This window comes from Oncorhynchus nerka, linkage group LG13 (assembly GCF_034236695.1).
Source record: "Oncorhynchus nerka isolate Pitt River linkage group LG13, Oner_Uvic_2.0, whole genome shotgun sequence".
In the NCBI taxonomy this organism is placed as follows: domain Eukaryota; kingdom Metazoa; phylum Chordata; class Actinopteri; order Salmoniformes; family Salmonidae; genus Oncorhynchus; species Oncorhynchus nerka.
The window spans coordinates 94021604-94035587 of record NC_088408.1 but is presented as its reverse complement, the minus strand read 5'-3'; the positions used below and the strand labels follow the sequence as shown (position 1 = coordinate 94035587).

The 13984-nt window shown below is 42.2% G+C and overlaps 1 protein-coding gene across 1 annotated transcript in view; it reads right to left on the bottom strand.

Moving 5' to 3' along the window:
- The window catches only part of LOC115140711 (titin-like), a 68298-nt gene extending 60189 nt beyond the window's left edge, over positions 1–8109 (bottom strand). The window contains exon 1 of the mRNA XM_065027015.1: positions 8015–8109. The gene's annotated coding sequence lies outside the window, so the exon portion shown is untranslated. The remainder of the gene's footprint in view (positions 1–8014) is intronic.
- Positions 8110–13984: the final 5875 nt, after the last annotated feature.

The window sequence follows — 13984 nt, the reverse complement described above, 5'->3', positions numbered from 1 at the left end:
CATGCTCAAAGTCCTAAATGATATCATAACAGCCATCGAAAAAGAGACATTACTGTGCATTCATCGCCGTATTCATCGACCTGGCTAAGGCTTTCGACTCTGTCAATCACCACATTCTTATTGGCAGACTCAACAGCCTTGGTTTTTCAAATGATTGCCTCGCCTGGTTCACCAACTACTTATCTGATAGAGTTCAGTGTGTCAAATCGGAGGGCCTGTTGTCCGGACCTCTGGCAGTCTCTATGGGGGTGCCACAGGGTTCAATTCTCGGGCCGACTCTTTTCTCTGTATACATCAATGATGACGCTCTTGCTGCTGGTGATTCTCTGATCCACCACTACGCGGACGATACCATTCTGTATACTTCTGGCCCTTCTTTGGACAGTGTGTTAATCAACCTACAGAGTTTCAATGCCATACAACTCTCCTTCCATGGCCTCCAACTGCTCTTAAATGCAAGTAGAACTAAATGCATGCTCTTCAACCGATCACTGCCCGCACCTGCCCTCCCGTCCAGCATCACTACTCTGGACTGTTCTGACATAGAATACATGGACAACTACAAATACCTAGGTGTCTGGTAAGACTGTAAACTCTCCTTCCAGACTCAAATTAAGCATCTCCAATCCAAAATGTAATCTAGAATCGGCTTACTATTTCACAACAAAGTATCCTTCACTCATGCTGCCAAACATACTCTCGTAAAACTGACCATCCTACCGATCCTCGACTTTGGCGATGTCATCTATAAAATAGCCTCCAACACTCTACTCAACAAAGTGGATGCAGTCTATCACAGTGCCATCCGTTTTGTCACCAAAGCCCCATATACTATCCACCACTGTGACCTGTACGCTCTTGTTGGCTGGCCCTCGCTTCATACTCGTCGCCAAACCCACTGGCTCCAGGTCATCTACAAGTCTCTGCTAGGTAAAGCCCCACCTTATCTCAGCTCACTGGTCACCATAGCAGCACCCACTCGTAGCACGCGCTCCAGCAGGTATATCTCATTGGTCACCTCCAAAGCCAATTCCTCCTTTGGCCGCCTTTCCTTCCAGTTCTCTGCTGCCAATGACTGGAACGAACTGCAAAAATCACTGAAGCTGGAGACTCATATCTCCCTCACTAGCTTTAAGCACCAGCTGTCAGAACATCTCACAGATCACTGCACCTGTACATAGCCCATCTGTAAACAGCCCATCTAACTACCTCATCCCCATACTGTTATTTATTCATCTTGCTCCTTTGCACCCCAGTATCTCTACTTGCACATTCACCTTCTGCACATCTACCATTCCAGTGTTTAATTGCTATATTGTAATTTACTTCGCCACCATGGTCTATTTATTGCCTTAACTCCCTTATCTTACCTCATTTGCACTCACTGTATATAGACTTTTTCCTTTTTTTCTACTGTATTATTGACTGTATGTTTTGTTTATTCCATGTGTAACTCTATGTTGCTGTATGTGTCAAACTGCTATGCTTTATCTTGGCCAGGTCGCAGTTGTAAATGACAACTTGTTCTCATCTAGCCCACCTGGTTATATAAAGGTGAAGAAAAAAAAAAAAAAACTTTTGCGCCCGTTTCCTCCAGCATCTTCACAAGGTCCTTTGCTGTTGTTCTGGGATTGATTTACACTTTTTGCACCAAAGTACATTAATCTCTAGGAGACAGAATGCGTCTCCTTCCTGAGTGGTATGACGGCTGCGTAGTCCCATGGTGTTTATACTTGCATACTATTGTTTGTACAGATGAACGTGGTACCTTCAGGCGTTTGGAAACTGCTCCCAAGGATATGACTTGTGGAGGTCTACAATTTTTTTCTGAGGTCTTGGCTGATTTCTTTTGATTTTCCAATGATGTCAAGCAAAGAGGCACTGAGTTGGAAGGTAGGCCTTGAAATACATCCACAGGTACACCTCCAATTGACTCAAATGATGTCAATTAGCCTTTCAGAAGCTTCTAAAGCCATGGCATAATTTTCTGGAATTTTCCAAGCTGTTTAAAGGCACAGTCAACGTAGTGTACGTAAACTTCTGACCCACTGGAATTGTGATACAGTGAATGATAAGTGAAATGATCTGTCTGTAAACAATTGTTGGAAAAATTACTTGTGTCATGCACAAAGTAGATGTCCTAACCGACTTGCCAAAACTATAGTTTGTTAACAAGACATTTGTGGAGTGGTTGAAAAACGAGTTTTAATGACTCCAACCTAAGTGTACGTAAACTTCCGACTTCAACTGTATATACTGGTGACTAGGCGGTGTCAGAGGAAAGCCCAAACCCTTGTCAAAGACCCCAGTCACCAAGTCATAGACTGTTTTCTCTGCTACCGCAGGGCAAGCGGTACTGTAACGCCAAGTCTAGGACCAAAAGGCTCCTTAACATCTTCTACCCCCAAGCCATAAGACTGCTGATCTACCCCCAAGCCATAAGACTGCTGATCTACCCCCAAGCCATAAGACTGCTGATCTACCCCCAAGCCATAAGACTGCTGATCTACCCCCAAGCCATAAGACTGCTGATCTACCCCCAAGCCATAAGACTGCTGATCTACCCCCAAGCCATAAGACTGCTGAACAATTCATCAAATGGCCACTGGACTATTTGCATTCACACTCCCCTCCCTCCATTTGTTTTTTACGCTGCTGCTATGCTGTTTATTATCTATGCATAGTCACTTCACCCCTAAATCTAAAAATTACCACGACTAACCTTTACCCCCGCACACTGACTGAGTACTGGTACCCCCTGTATATAGCCTTTTTTTTGTTATTTTAGTTGTTACTTTTTATTATTTTTTACTTTAGTTTACTTGGTAAATAGTTCTTGAACTACACTGTCGGCACATGTGACAAATAAAGTTTGATATGATTTGAACTTCCATTCTCTCAGACACAGGGTACAATGTATGAATTTATGATTGGATCAGAATCCCTGTTATAATTATTGGCCATTACAGAGAATTAAGTATAACCACAAGTCCAAATCCCTATCTCCATCCATGGCTAATTTTGGAACGATTTTACCTAGCTAACAAGCCACAATGAGATGCAAAAATTCAAGTTTTCTGTCATTGACGTTTGCCTTCTGATATGATTGGTCTGAAGCCAAATCTAAACTGACTTCCCTTGACACTTTTTTTGGTGTGCCAGGACCATTCACAGCTGAGCTCTCTCTGTTTAGCTCAATGCTAATTGGCTATTATTTTATTTTTAAAGTATATATAGGAGGCCAAATGCTCGCTGGCTTCCCTTGCATTCAGTGCTACAGGCAGCAACAATGTCATACTCTTTTTGACCAGATATCAGAGCTGGAATGTGGATCTAACTAACGCTAGTTAGCTTTAGTAAAACCTGAGTATATCTAGCTAGCTTTGTAGTTCACCCCTCCGATATCATCAGTAGGCTATAATAATAATAATAATAGGACTTTAGTTAGGAGGAAACTCACCTCATCCACCACCAATGTGCAGCACCCACTTGTACACAACTTGACTCATCACAATGCTTACTTGTGTCTGGGTTATCAAGAACAAGTTAGAAGCTATATGTTTGTGCTACTTCCTCCACAACCAAGAAAACAGACTCAGAATGCAGTGTGTAGGTATCTATGTTTTGTGTCACTGCCTCACAAACATCCGTGTAACATCACATATTATGAACGGAGAAAACAGGGCTGTTATATAAAACTGGTCGTTATATAGAGTCGAGTGTATAGAGCTCCAGCTGTGTGTGTGTTTTCATTTGAACTGAATGGTGACAGTCTCAATTCCCTTATTTCTGTCTGTCAGTCTATCACATCCACCGCCATCACTGTTTCTGCTGGCACACCCTGTAATGTCAGAGGCCATTAACAGCCACGCATAAAGTCTGTGATGTGTGTTGTGTGTGTTTGAGAGAGAAAGAAAGTATGACGGCGAGGCAGACCAACATGTCTGTAAGTGAGAGAAAGAAAGTATGACGGCGAGGCAGACCAACATGTCTGTAAGTGAGAGAAAGAAAGTATGACAGCGAGGCAGACCAACATGTCTGTAAGTGAGAGAAAGAAAGTATGACGGCGAGGCAGACCAACATGTTTGTAAGTGAGAGAAAGAAAGTATGACGGCGAGGCAGACCAACATGTCTGTAAGTGAGAGAAAGAAAGTATGACGGCGAGGCAGACCAACATGTCTGTAAGTGAGAGAAAGAAAGTATGATGGCGAGGCAGACTAACATGTCTGTAAGTGAGAGAAAGCCAAAGTAAGTGCGGGCCCGATTCAGACTTTATGCCTTTCTGATGCACTTCTCAGTAGTTGGTGTTCAGACTTACCTTATGAAGGTGCTTAACAGGCGTGGTTCCTTGGAAATGCTGAATAAATAAATTCAAACGCTTAAAAAGTTCTCACTTGCTGGCCTAACAGATTTTCTAGTGGAGTTTTCATTCAATATGGTTTTCAGTACATTTATCTTAAGCCGTCTATTTAAATATGGTGTACCTTTAATTAGAATTTTGTCCACAGACTCAACAGAATACATGGAGAGAACAGTTTGAGAATATTATGGACCAATGAATGAAAGCCATCTTAATATATGCATATTAGTCTCTGTTTCAGAACCAACTGGTAGATTTAAAAAATACTCTGATTTTGTAGATTATTTAGGATTATGAAACTATTTATGAGTCATAAACAACTGGTTTGGAGAGCCTTTATACACAACAACAACAAAAAATGATGGTTTGATTAATTCTGAAAATGTCCATTCCTTAATCCATGGTAATGTTGGAAGATGAGGGTACATATAATTATAATAGGGAGAATAGTGTACAATAGTAGACTATACCCTCATCTATTGCCTGTGCTAAGCATTGAACTGTGTGATGACACAGCTAAGTATTGCACCATGCGTTGGGTTCCAACTGTTATGGCTTGGTCTGTGCTCCGCTCCACAACCATTTAATTAGCCGACATGTCTTTTCTTATATCATCACCTGTTACTAATGATCCTCAGCAACAACCACATGACACACTATGCTCATGCTTAAGCTCAAGGTCAGAATATGCATAGAAAGAAAAGAGCATAAAAAGGGAATTCCATTTAAGCAAGTTTAACTCGGGTCGGAATCAGGCCCAATGTGTGTAATTCCATTGAAACCCAGATGTGCTCCACTCCTCCCTCCCTACACACCCCCAGGACAGGGTGTTAGTAGTGAATACTGTACTGTACTCCATTTCTCTCTCTCTCTCTCTCTCTACAGGACAGGGTGTTAGCAGTGAATACTCCCTCCCTCCCATCTATCCTCCCTCCCTCCCTACACACCCCCAGGACAGGGTGTTTTTAGTGAATACTCCCTCCCTCCCTCCCCTCCCTCCTACACGCCCCCAGGACAGGGTGTTTTTAGTGAATACTCCACCTCTCCCTCCCTCCCTCCCCCTCCCTCCCCCTACACGCCCCCAGGACAGGGTGTTTTTAGTGAATAGTCCACCTCCCCTCCCTCCCTCCCCCTCCCTCCCTCCCTCCCTACACGCCCCCAGGACAGGGTGTTTTTAGTGAATAGTCCACCTCTCCCTCCCCCTCCCTCCCTACACGCCCCCAGGACAGGGTGTTTTTAGTGAATAGTCCACCTCTCTCTCCCTCCCTCCCCCCCTCCCTACACGCCCCCAGGACAGGGTGTTTTTAGTGAATAGTCCACCTCTCCCTCCCCCCCTCCCTCCCTCCCTACACGCCCCCAGGACAGGGTGTTTTTAGTGAATAGTCCACCTCTCCCTCCCTCCCTTTTTAGTGAATAGTAGAGTGATCTATCCTCCCTCCCTCCCTAAACGCCCCCAGGACAGGGTGTTTTTAGTGAATAGTAGAGTGATCTATCCTCCCTCCTTCCCTCCCTCCCTACACGCCCCCAGGACAGGGTGTTTTTAGTGAATAGTAGAGTGATCTATCCTCCCTCCCTCCCTCCCTACACGCCCCCAGGACAGGGTGTTTTTAGTGAATAGTAGAGTGATCTATCCTCCCTCCCTCCCTCCCTCCCTACACCCCCCCAGGACAGGGTGTTTTTAGTGAATAGTAGAGTGATCTATCCTCCTTCAGTCGGTTGGGGGTCCTGCACACTCTGGGCATTACTGACTCAAATGAACGAAATTAGTTGAAAGATTTGACTCTTTTGACTGAATGAGTGGAATAGATCAGAGTCAGCAAAAAGAGCCGAACTTCCCATCACTAGTACCCAAATAAAATATTATGTAAATTTAGGAGAGAAAGTGATATCTTGAAGACAACATAACTAAAGTACCTAATAGTTGGGCAACAGGCTCTATATCACTTTTACGTAACATCAAATCAAATATGGAGTTGTTTTAAAGTGATTCCCCCCGCCCCCTTCACGTCCATAGAGTTTTAGCTAACGGTGGCTAAAATTAGCTAAATTTGTAGTGGTTGTTTAAAAAATACATTTAAAAAAGAACACTGGATTACAATTTCTCATGGCCCATAGACTACTTTTATGGTAGGAAAAATCTAACATGTTGTAAAATAGTGAACTACCCCTTTAGCCATTGCCATTGCATTGGGTACAAACAGGGTGGAGTGGGGCATTGCACATGCAAGTTCACATGTAACAAGTACACTGAAATGCAGATAACATTTGAAATACCCTCCTTGTCTCTTTTTTTCCCTACTTCACATAACATTTCACATTTATTGTGCATTTTGGGACCTAAACCGTTTTAATCACAATAAAAAAATAAATGCTTCTTCAAAATAGGCTACACATTTGAACTGCCTTCGAGCTAAATCCAAAAGTAACCAAGTCAACATGAAAATCAAACCGAAGAGTATTCCTAGAATGTAACTAAATGTTTCCAACGCAAAAAAAACAGACCTGCATAAAATGCTGACTACGCAGTTATCACGCACACGTTTGCATAGGTGGCGCGCAGGAATATTGAAATCCTGTTCTTTCACGATATGAAGGCATAACATTTGCAATGATTATTCACAACTTTCTTAATATACCAGCATTACTAGGCTATCCTTCACGTTTGGAACAAAAAGTTCAACAACACAGAATGGGGAAACCAAGAAAGAGAGAGTGAGAAGAAAGAAGGGGGGTATTTTTTGGGAACACAAAAGAGTGGGTGTGTACTCTACTCTGCCTTGTAGCCATGCTGTACGACTAGAATCCAAGGATTGCAACCACGAGCCACCAACACACACACACACACACGCACACATACTACTCGAAAAAGATGTTATGAAATAATGATCCAAATAAAGCCAAGCAAAGACCATTGTGAAGCAAGTGGTCGGTCTACTTCATTCGAACCTGTCAACCAGCTGATCACACAGAAATCAAGTAGTGCAAATTGAAAGGCTTGTTGTATTTACTGTATTTCGCACGACAATACATTCGATCTTTAAACGAATTCACAAGGAAAACATAGGTCTACTGCCCCATTAATAAACCAATACATTGGCAGAATATAGGCTTTATCTAAACATAACAATCTAACGAATGTACATTTAGCCTATGGAACCGACTTGGCGGGAGAGCGACATGTATTTTACCTTTGCTAGACCTGGGTTGCGAAATGACCGTCGTTTTCCATAGCATTAACAACTGAACTGTATTACCGAAATGCCCTCCGTTCCGTACCACTTACATAACGCATTGTGCAACATCTTCCCATGGATCAGGGATGAAATCACGGTCTGATGGACATTTAACAAAGTCTACGTCCTGAGATTGGAACATTTTGTTCTCGACCTATTGAGGTCATATATTCTCTCTGCAAATTGAGTAAAAAGCTTTGATCTAAGATACATTCAGCTGTTTATAAAACCTAGTGGGGGTTCCGTTTGTTTTGAAAAGGCTTTCTGGAGGGACTGGGTTCAAACAATCCCTAATCCAACCAGTGCGTCCGAGATGCTGATCAAACTTGCTCAATAAACGCACAATAAAAATACCGAATTATTCACCCATACAAAACGAGTGCGGCGCGTAAAAGAGCCGTAAAATAACAATATAACTCACGTTCGTTCTGTTGAAGAAAGTTTTCTCCGCGAATAAGTCTTTTATTTATTTAAATTCCGTACGTAAACATCAGTGATGGTATTATTATGTGTTGGGCCTACGTAAGTCTGTGCTTGCTTTAGCGCATGCTCGCCTCACATTGCCCGGTGCAGTTACCCATAATTGCGTGCCCAAGCGGCCAACTGGAGATGAGTGCGCACGCACAATCTCGTTACATAATCGACTTTGCCTGCAGTCAAAATACATTTTAAAACATTTAAATGACCTCAAAAGACAATACTTATTTGACTTATCTTCTGTTTGATGAATTATCAGACTAATAGCCTATTGAATTAGAAAATATTAAAATAAACATATTTATATAGGCTGTTAATGTCACAACATATAAACTATTCCGCGAAATATTTTGTAAATTGATACATTGTTAAACCTCTCTAGCCAATCAGCATCGCCTTTTACTGGGCGATAGCCTGCCTCTTTGGTGGGGGTAATATCTGATGTGTCAAAATAATGATTTCTGATTATGTCATTACAATGTCATTAAAATGTGAATGAATTCAGTCATCTCTTCAATGAAGGTATTTAAAAAAAGGCTAAAATAGCCGAGAAAATAATCCAATAAAAGCGTACATAGCAAGACATTTGAGTGACCTGAGTCTGACGATTCCTGAAAAGAGAAACAGGAGAGACAACACAGCGAAAAGGGATTTTTTTTAAATGACAAGAAGAATTGATCAACACATGTTTCCATGTCAGATGTTATTGATGGGTTTTCTCTAAATCAGTTAAACTGTGTAGGGCGGCAAATACTAGTTGTTAAGAGCGTTGTGCCAGTAACCCGAAACGTCGCTGGTTCAAAGCTCCTGTAATCGCTCTGGATTAGAGCGTCTGCTAAATTACTCAAATGTAAATGAATGCAACTATAGCTTCCTGTCAACACACATTTATTCTATTTAAATGGTATTGATCAACGATCAATCACACAAACTTCTAATTTTCATGTTTGAGAATATTTCAATGTCATTATTCCTTCATCACCAAACTTTACAGTTGGCACTATGCATGGTACACCCACACAGACAGCGTGGTGAAGAAGGCGCAGCAGCGCCTCTTCAACCTCAGAAGGCTGAAGAAATTTGGCTTGTCACCAAAAACACTCACAAACTTTTACAGATGCACAATCGAGAGCATACTGTCGGGCTGTATCACCGCCTGGTACGGCAACTGCTCCGCCCACAACTGCAAAGCTTTCCAGAGGGTAGTGAGGTCTGCACAACGCATCACCGGGGGCAAACTGCCTGCCCTCCAAAACACCTACACCACCCGATATCACAGGGAGGCCAAAAAGATAATTAAGGACAACAACCACCCGAGCCACAGCCTGTTCTCCCCTGTTCATCCAGAAGGCGAGGTCAGTACAGGTGCATCAAAGCTGGGACAGAGAGACTGAAAAACAGCTTCTATCTCAAAGCCATCAGACTGTTAAACAGCCACCACTAACATTGAGTGGCTGCTGCCAACATACTGACTCAACTCCAGCCACTTTAATAATGGAAAAATGAATGTAATAAATGTATCACTAGCCACTTTCAAATGGCACTTCATATAATGTTTACATACCCTACATTACTCATCTCATATGTATATACTGTACTCTATACCATCTACTGCATCTTGATGTAATGTATCACTGGTCAGACGATTTTTACACTCTGCACGCTTCAGCACTCGGCGGTCCTGTCCTGTGAACTTGTGTGGTCTACCACTTCGAGGCTGAGCCGTTGTTGCTCCTAGACATTTCCACTTCACAAGAACAGCACTTACTGTTGACCGGGGCAGCTCTAGCAGGGCAGAAATTTGATGTACTGACTTGTTGGAAAGGTGGCATCCTATGACGGTGCCACGTTGAAAGTCATTGAGCTCTTCAGTAAGCCCATTCTACTGTCAATGTTTGTCTATGGAGATTGCATGGATGTGTGCTTGATTTTATATACCCGTCACTAACGGGTGTGGCTGAAATAGCTGAATCCACTCATTTGAAGGAGTGTCCACATACTGCTGTAAATATAGTGTATCACATGATTACTACAGTATGTAATTGGTATATAAAGAACCATTGCATACCACTTCAACATAAACTAATACATTTGAGTGATGAGGGTTGCGAGGGAAATGAAACCCCACTCAAATTCATGGACAGCTCTCCAGATACAAGACTGTAAAGAATTTAAATAACCGTTGAACAGATTCCCAAGTCCCAGACTGTAGCTTTAATAATTTGTAACGGTCTGTTAGTTTCTCTCTGTTTGATCCCGAAGACTGTATAAAAAAAAGGTTACCACAAGATGGCAGCACTGGCACGTAGCTGGTTCGTTTGCAGGTGAAGAACGACCAACAGACCAGCCGCCTCTCTGCCAACAGGTGGGGATGTCGATCCAACAGTTGAAAGGCTACAAAACGTTAACTCAGCATTGGCGTTGTTCAGACTGTCAGTCTCAGCTCGAGTCTGAGTACGTCTCCCTTCACCTCGTCCCCACAAAAGGAAAAATATTCCGTGAATATAAACCTTGAAAATCACATCTCTCTGGTGTCCCATTACTTAAATATTTAGGGTTGCATGTGTGTGTGCGTGCGTGCGTGCGTGCGTGTGTGTCTGTATGTGTGTGTGTGTGTGTGCGTGTGTGCGTGTGTGTGTGTGTGGAGACACAGAGAACGACGTTCAATGGAATTCTGAAGAACTTTTTCTAATTCCTGGATTAAATGACCTGGATTTCATGGAATAACATTTGGGGACCATTACATTACATTTAAGTCATTTAGCAGACGCTCTTATCCAGAGCGACTTACAAATTGGTGCATTCACCAGTACCATTATGCCACAGTTACCATAATGTAGTCGACTGGGCAAAGCACAACATTTCATTTGTGAAATACAAATAACTGAGAATAAATTGAGAGTGGATCCAACCACCTCATGTTGGTACAGTAGACCTGTCCATAGCAACATCAATAGACCTGTCCATAGCAACATCATTAGACCTGTCCATAGCAACATCAATAGACCTGTCCATAGCAACATCAATAGACCTGTCCATAGCAACATCAATAGACCTGTCCATAGCAACATCATTAGACCTGTCCATAGCAACATCAATAGACCTGTCCATAGCAACATCAATAGACCTGTCCATAGCAACATCAATAGACCTGTCCATAGCAACATCAATAGACCTGTCCATAGCAACATCAATAGACCTGTCCATAGCAACATCATTAGACCTGTCCATAGCAACATCATTAGACCTGTCCATAGCAACATCAATAGACCTGTCCATAGCAACATCATTAGACCTGTCCATAGCAACATCAATAGACCTGTCCATAGCAACATCAATAGACCTGTCCATAGCAACATCATTAGACCTGTCCATAGCAACATCAATAGACCTGTCCATAGCAACATCAATAGACCTGTCCATAGCAACATCAATAGACCTGTCCATAGCAACATCAATAGACCTGTCCATAGCAACATCATTAGACCTGTCCATAGCAACATCAATAGACCTGTCCATAGCAACATCAATAGACCTGTCCATAGCAACATCATTAGACCTGTCCATAGCAACATCAATAGACCTGTCCATAGCAACATCATTAGACCTGTCCATAGCAACATCAATAGACCTGTCCATAGCAACATCATTAGACCTGTCCATAGTAACATCATTAGACCTGTCCATAGCAACATCAATAGACCTGTCCATAGCAACATCATTAGACCTGTCCATAGCAACATCATTAGACCTGTCCATCATTAGACCTGTCCATAGCAACATCATTAGACCTGTCCATAGCAACATCATTAGACCTGTCCATAGCAACATCAATAGACCTGTCCATAGCAACATCATTAGACCTGTCCATAGCAACATCAGTAGACCTGTCCATAGCAACATCAATAGACCTGTCCATAGCAACATCATTAGACCTGTCCATAGCAACATCATTAGACCTGTCCATTGCAACATCATTAGACCTGTCCATAGCAACATCAATAGACCTGTCCATAGCAACATCAATAGACCTGTCCATAGCAACATCATTAGACCTGTCCATAGCAACATCATTAGACCTGTCCATAGCAACATCATTAGACCTGTCCATCATTAGACCTGTCCATAGCAACATCATTAGACCTGTCCATAGCAACATCATTAGACCTGTCCATAGCAACATCATTAGACCTGTCCATAGCAACATCATTAGACCTGTCCATAGCAACATCATTAGACCTGTCCATTGCAACATCATTAGACATGTCCATAGCAACATCATTAGACCTGTTCATAACAACATCATTAGATGGGTCTATAACAACATCATTAGACCTGTTCATAACAACATAATTAGATGGGTCTATAACACCATCATTAGACCGGTCTATAACAACATCATTAGACCTGTCCATAGCAACATCATTAGACCTGTCCATAGCAACATAATTAGACCTGTCCATAGCAACATCATTAGACATGTCCATAGCAACATCAATAGACCTGTCCATAGCAACATCATTAGACCTGTCCATAGCAACATCATTAGACCTGTCCATAGCAACATCAATAGACCTGTCCATAGCAACATCATTAGACCTGTCCATCATTAGACCTGTCCATAGCAACATCATTAGACCTGTCCATAGCAACATCATTAGACCTGTCCATAGCAACATCAATAGACCTGTCCATAGCAACATCATTAGACCTGTCCATAGCAACATCATTAGACCTGTCCATAGCAACATCATTAGACCTGTCCATAGCAACATCAATAGACCTGTCCATAGCAACATCATTAGACCTGTCCATTGCAACATCATTAGACCTGTCCATAGCAACATCAATAGACCTGTCCATAGCAACATCAATAGACCTGTCCATAGCAACATCATTAGACCTGTCCATAGCAACATCATTAGACCTGTCCATAGCAACATCAATAGACCTGTCCATAGCAACATCATTAGACCTGTCCATAGCAACATCATTAGACCTGTCCATTGCAACATCATTAGACCTGTCCATAGCAACATCAGTAGACCTGTCCATAGCAACATCAATAGACCTGTCCATAGCAACATCATTAGACCTGTCCATCATTAGACCTGTCCATAGCAACATCATTAGACCTGTCCATAGCAACATCATTAGACCTGTCCATAGCAACATCAATAGACCTGTCCATAGCAACATCATTAGACCTGTCCATAGCAACATCATTAGACCTGTCCATAGCAACATCAATAGACCTGTCCATAGCAACATCATTAGACCTGTCCATAGCAACATCATTAGACCTGTCCATTGCAACATCATTAGACCTGTCCATAGCAACATCAGTAGACCTGTCCATAGCAACATCAATAGACCTGTCCATAGCAACATCATTAGACCTGTCCATCATTAGACCTGTCCATAGCAACATCATTAGACCTGTCCATAGCAACATCATTAGACCTGTCCATAGCAACATCAATAGACCTGTCCATAGCAACATCATTAGACCTGTCCATAGCAACATCATTAGACCTGTCCATAGCAACATCAATAGACCTGTCCATAGCAACATCATTAGACCTGTCCATAGCAACATCATTAGACCTGTCCATTGCAACATCATTAGACCTGTCCATAGCAACATCAATAGACCTGTCCATAGCAACATCAATAGACCTGTCCATAGCAACATCATTAGACCTGTCCATAGCAACATCATTAGACCTGTCCATAGCAACATCATTAGACCTGTCCATCATTAGACCTGTCCATAGCAACATCATTAGACCTGTCCATAGCAACATCATTAGACCTGTCCATAGCAACATCATTAGACCTGTCCATAGCAACATCATTAGACCTGTCCATAGCAACATCATTAGACCTGTCCATTGCAACATCATTAGACATG